A 6,865-nucleotide genomic window follows, 5' to 3' on the forward strand; every position below is an offset into this window, starting at 1 on the left:
TACTCAGCAATGAATGGGTAGCTGAGTTTGTTAGATCTAGTGAAAAGTCACCATCGACCCCTCTTATCACCTCATCCACCCCCTCTTATTATAACTTCACGTCTCTCTCTTACTCTTCAATGCTCGCTGCCCTCTAATGTGTGTGTGTGTGGGGGGGGGGGGGAGAGGGGGGGGGGTAGGAGTTGCGTGTGTGTATCAACGCCACGAACAACTCGATCAACGCCTTGGGCGATGCCATTATCTCCGTTAATGGGGATAAATTTCAAATTTTATTAAATTATCGAAGTAGCAATGAAGTACGGTGAGCAAATAAAGAAGGCATCACCCCTCTTCTCTAATTAGGTTACAATTTGAAATGAGTGTGACTACTCCGTGTGTTTTACTCCTGTAGGCCACGGTTTTCATCGTGTAGCGGTCTTTACGGTTCAAGAATGAACGATCCCACGCTCTCAAAGGTCAAACCGGTTCGAATTTCCAACAGTCTCTCAGGAATGTTCAATGTCGAAAAGGACCGGTCCTAGGACCGTTCCTTGCGGTCTTCATTTCCAAGGACCGTAGGACCGTGGTCCTTAAGCTTGCAAGGACCGCCCCGCACTAATATATATATATATATTATATATATATAATATATATATATATATATTATATAAATATATAATATATATATATATATATATATATATATTATATATATATTAAATATGCCTTTTCCGCTACGACATCATAAGACATCGTCGCCTAGGCATTCCACGAAGGAATATAGATAACTCATCAAACAAGATGTCTGATGTCAACAGGAATCACCCATGTTGTCCAAGTGAGAAAATTGGGGGTTCTAATCTTGCTCAAGGAAAAAAACGAAAGTGCATGAGCGGGGCTCGAACCCGGGTCCTTCGGGTCACAGTGCAATGCCTTAACCACTCGTATATATATATATATATATATATATATATATATATATTATATATATAATATATATATATATATACTGATGATATGAGCATAGCCAAAAAAAAAACAAATCACACATTCGCCAGCGGATATAACATACGAACGTACAGAACTATGTGTAAATAGACCGTTTATAGTTGATTGATAGAATTTTCATAATAATGGCTGGCTAAAAAACAATATAAAGAGCTGAGTGACGTCAACGTGGGTCTTTTATGATGAACTGCATGCAGTGTTGGCAGTGCTCGATAAATGTATCAATTATTGAGAACATATAAAATTGAGTACGTAAAGTAATTCATTTTCCGATACAGCTGCTGCAATGGCAGATAGGCACCTCGTCAGTCAGACCGTCTTTCTTGGGATATATATAATATTTATATATATATATATATATATATATTATATATATATTATATATATATATATATATGAGTGTTTGTGGGTACTTGTACTTGTAGGTACGAGAGTGCTGATAATGTTGGTTAGAGCTAATATAAAAATAAAATGGATTCACTCACTTAAATGGCCGAAAACACATGTTTCTGTGGTTTCCATGCACGTCGTCAGTCGGCATATTATGTCCATAGAATCTACGGAAATAATATGCCGACTGACGACGTGGATGGAAACCACAGAAACATGTGTTTCGGCCATTTAAGTGAGTGAATCCATTTAAATTATATATATATATATTTATATATATATATATATTATATATATATATATTATATATATATATATATGGCTACCCGCCTCGGAAGTTCCGAGGTTCGATTCGATACCAACATGAACGGGCGGTTTCACTTTGGTTGAGCTACAGTCTGATTCAACTAGCATTGGAATGCAAAAAATAAATATAAAGGTCTATTTTTATACACGATTACGATTACGATTATTCTTCCCCTTACGAGTACCCGGATTTTTTTTTGTGTGGACGGGTAATCACATCACTAGTTATAGACTGCAAATAAGTACATAGTGTATCTCCCGATAGCTCAGTTAGTAAAGCACTTGTTTACACGCAAAAGGACCGAGATCGATTTTTGCTGCAGTCGACATTTTTTCATGCGCCCCCCCCCCCCCCCCTCCCTCTTTTATTAATTGAATAGCTGGATCTGGCGGAGTGCACTTTTTAGGACTAGCGCCTATCAAATGTTAGCAATAAGCAATTACCAAAGTCCGTTTCACGCTACAGAAACGGGATACACTCCGACTCCATGGCTCTTATGACTCTGAAAGACTAGTTATCCAGCACTTCTTTATTCTCTTTAGTCTCATATTAAATTATTACTATAGATCAATCAGACTAGCTTTTTAAATATTAAAAAAAACCTTGTAATTTTTAGGAGATAAAATTTATAGTCGCTAAAGTTGGACTTTAGAAATCAACAATTTATCATCACAGGAATTAATTAAAACACAAACTTTGTAGTCTGGCATCAACGTTCATTTTCAATAATTTTTAATGACTTATCTAGATAATAGTAATAATAATAATAATAATAATACTAAATAATAATAATAATAATAATAATAATAATAATAATAATAATAATAATAATAATAAATAATAATAATAATAATAATACTAATAATAACATTAATAATAATAATAATAATATATAAAATAATAATAATAATAATAATAATAATAATGATAATGATAACAATAATAATAATAATAATAATAATAATAATAATAATAATAATATAATAATAATAATAATAATATAATAATAATACACATTTATACAGCGCTTATTCTCGTGTAAAACACAAGCTCTGGACAATTTACAATATAAATTATCAATTTTGAGTGGAAAAAAAATAAAATAAAATAGATATTCATAAAGTTCTGAAATTGGACCCAAAATTTCGTAAATTTTTACGAATTTTTCGTAAAAATTGGCAGGTCTGATCTAGATAGAGTAACCTAGTTTTGATAAAGATTTAATTATGGAATTCAAGTATATAGTCTTGTTTGATGAACATCTTCAGTCCTAATACTAATAATAATAATAATAATAATAATATAATAATAATAATAATATATAAATAATAATAATAATAATAATATATGTTTAGTGGTAGACACTGGGTGTTATTACCACAGGATATGGGGGTGCATCTTGTTTCTTGTTCAAGTGGCTCACTATTATAGAACGAATGAAATTGACGTCACTCAGCTTTTTGTTATTTGGTTTTAGATCGTCGGTTGGAGGTAATAAATCAGCACTATATTCTCTCTATCGTATATTTATTATAGTCAGAGAGAATTTTGTGAAACCTTTTAAGATTACAATAAGGAGTCCCGATAGCTCCGTGGGTAGAGCACTCACTTTCTCATGTTTATACACACACACACACACACACATACACACACAACACATAATATATATATATATATATATATATATATATATATATATAAACAGACAGACGGACAGATAGATGATAGATAGATATAGATGATAGATAGATAGATAGATAGATAGATAGATAGATAGATAGATAGATAGATAGATAGATAGATAGATAGATAGACAGATAAATTGATATATATATATTAATAATATTATATATATATATATATATATATTTATATTATAGAGAGAGAGAGGAGAGAGAGAGAGAGAGAGAGAGAGAGAGGAGAAGAGGATGAGGGAGATATAATAATGTGCATTTATACGAATATGAAGAACGAGAAATTGCTTTTCTTAATAGAAATAAAAGCATAAAGTGCGGTACAGCTAGTGTATCAACCGTATTGTGTGTGTGAGTACATTATGGTATGTGTGTGTGTATCTGTGTGTGTGAGTGAGTAAGTGTTTGTGTGTGTGAGTGTATGGTATGTATGGGTGTGTATCTGTGTGTATGTGTCTGTATTTGTGTGTGTATGTGAGTGAAAGGGAGTGAGTATGAGATTGTGTGTGCATGAGTTTGTGTGAGTGAGTGTGTGTTTGTGAGTGAGTGAGTGAGTGTCTCTCGCATTCTTTAATCGTTCTAGCAAAGGTGTAGAGAGACATTCTGAGCTCTAACGAAATAACAAAATTATCATTGTGTTCCTTTACCTGTTCCATTATGGAGGGCTTTGTTGTTATTATCTAATTACAAAGGTGACATAACAGGTAACATATCCAGCATTTCTGGTCTCTCTCTATTCCCCTCCCTCCCCCCCTCTCTCTCTCTCTCTCTCTCTCTCTCTATTCCCCTCCCTCTCCGCCTTTCTCTCTCTCTCTATCCATCCATCCATCCATCCATCCATCCAATCCATCCATCTATCTATCTATCTATCTATCTATCTATCTATCTATCTATCTATCTATCTATCTATCTATCTATCTATCTATCTATCTATCTATCTATCTATCTATCTAATATCATTATAGAAACAAAAATCATTAAATGAACGTGCTCACCTTTGAAATAAAATAATCTTTCAGAGCCATTAATAGACCCATGGAGCATTTCTTTCCTGTTTTACAATCATGAAACAGACAATAGCAATTGCTTGCTACATCTTTCGACAGGACGCTAGTACTTTCCGCCAGATCTAACAGACCCAGCTACCCAAGCACTGCTTGGTGGACGGGAAAAGAAAAGATGGGCTTGTGATATGAAAATAATATCTTATATCAAGAATATCAACTGACTTGACTTCATCCGGGATCGAACTCTTTCCCTTTGGATGTGAAGTGAGTGCTCTATCTACCTATCTGAACTATCAGGATCCCCCTCCCCTGTTTTAAGTGAAAGTAGATGTTAATAAAATTCACAAATAAAACTATCTGTCTCTTAATAAAACGAACAAATATGGATTATTCACTAGTTGTGAGACCAAACAAAATAAACGGATCTTCTTCCGCTACAATAGGGAATGAGATTAGCGGAAGAGTAGCGTCCCTTGATTGGACGTCACCCATCTATCTATCTATCTATTATAGTCTGTGACGTCACCGGCGGAAAAGTTATTAAAGAGAGAACGTCATTTTGGTTGTGCGCATGCGTCTCTCGTCCTCGCTTCGGTGAAATTGGCTTGAGACACTTCAAACAAATTGACATTCTCTATGTAAGGTAACGTCCAATCAAGGGACGCTACTCTTCCGCTAATCTCATTCCCTATTGATGGTCGCCATGGCGGGGTTAAAATATCAAAGTGACAAACTGGTGTGTAACGATCTGAAAAGTGTGTAAAAAAAAACAATAACAGACAAGGTTGAATTTTGGGGATTTTTTACTTACTTATTCATTTATCTATTTATCTATTTTGTTGTCTATTCGCTATTTCATTTATTTATTTATAAATTTATGTATCAACTTTTTTGTGTGTGTATCTATTTATCCTTTTATTGATTTACTCATTTATTTGTTAATTTTTCTATTTCTTTCTTTCCATACTTCTTTCTTTATTTATCTATTTATCTATTCATTTATTTATGTATCTATTCATTCATTAATTTATTCATTTAGTTATTTATTCGTTTATTAATTTATTTGTCTATTTATTCATTATTCATTCGTCTATCTCTTATACTTTTATTTATTTATTTATCTATTTATTTCTTATTTTAGGTATGTGTTTACTTATTCATTTAGTATTTATTTGCTGATTTATATATTTATCTATTAATCTATTCGTCTAGTTGTCCATTTATCTATTCATCTATTTGTCTATTTATTGATTGATTTATTCAGTAAACCATTATCGTACTTTTTCATTAGTACGTATGTTTATTTTTCAATAAAACTGGAGGGGATGGTTTTCTAATGATCATTCCAGTAATTAAAACCACTAGGTAGTCTTGCTCGCCCGAATCGGATAGGGGAAGAAAATTACGACGCAAATAATAACAATCATTGCGAGAAAGGGGCGTGGGGGTGGGGGGGGGGGGGGGTAGGGGGTGGATCCCGATAGCTCAGTTGGTAGAGCACTCGTTTCAACACTACAAACAGACTCGAGATCGATCCCGAGTGAAGTCGAACCCTCCCCCCCCCCTACCCTCTCACTTGTGTTCACCATCAGAGATTGGGGAGATGGGTCTATTAGATCTGGGGTAAAGTACTTTGTGATAGACTACTACTAGCGTCCTACCCATAGGCTAGCAAGAAATTGATATTTAGCCGTTTAACGCTATAGAAATGGGGGTAACCAATGTACTACAAACAGCCTGCAGGATTTCTGACCGCAAAATAAGCCTGGTGCACAAAAATTAAAATTAAAACTTTTAAAACACAAAGACTAAATAATATGAAGGAAGCAACAGTTACTAGGTATCACTTTTAAAAAATAATAAATTACGCCTTTCGCAAGGCCCCATGAGATCCCGTCGCCTAGGCATTCTTAGAAGGAATACCATGATGTCTGATGTCAACAGGAATCACCATGTTGTCCAAGTGAGCAAATTAGGGGTTAATAATCTTGCTCAAGGAATAAAACCGAAAGTGCCTGAAGTGGGGCTCGAACCCGGGACCTACCGGATCACAGTACAATGCCTTTACCACTCAGACACTTTGGCAAACAGAAAAACCGGCAAGGGTTCGTACTTGCTAATCTGCACAAAAAACCGGTCCACCGACAAAAACCGGTAATCTAGCATCCGTGATTATTGTGCTCTTAAAAAGACGCTGTATCTAAATAATCTCTACAATATATTATATATAATATATTATATATATATATATATATATATATATATTTATAAATATTGACTTATTTATATTTTACATTATCGAGCACTCTCGTACTACCAGTACCCACCAACACTCATATATATATATATATATTATATATTTTATATATATATATATATTATTTTATATATATATGTGGGTGTATATTATATATTATTATATATTATTATATTATATTTATATATATATATATATTATATATATATATATTATATATATA

General features: G+C 33.3%; 1 protein-coding gene across 2 annotated transcripts in view; it reads right to left on the minus strand.

Annotated features, from left to right (window-relative positions):
• The window catches only part of LOC144962503 (bone morphogenetic protein 2-like), a 125,039-nt gene that overhangs the window by 104,816 nt on the left and 13,358 nt on the right, over positions 1-6,865 (minus strand). Inside the window, exon 1 of one of the 2 annotated variants that reach the window (XM_078895502.1) lies at positions 4,374-4,503. The exons of the other annotated variant lie outside the window; for it this stretch is intronic. The gene's annotated coding sequence lies outside the window, so the exon portion shown is untranslated. Of the gene's footprint in view, positions 1-4,373; positions 4,504-6,865 lie in introns of those variants that run through there. 2 annotated transcript variants of the gene reach the window in all.

This window comes from Berghia stephanieae, chromosome 1 (assembly GCF_034508935.2).
Source record: "Berghia stephanieae isolate SIO BIC M18660-M18661 chromosome 1, UCSD_Bste_1.3, whole genome shotgun sequence".
Taxonomy (NCBI): domain Eukaryota; kingdom Metazoa; phylum Mollusca; class Gastropoda; order Nudibranchia; family Aeolidiidae; genus Berghia; species Berghia stephanieae.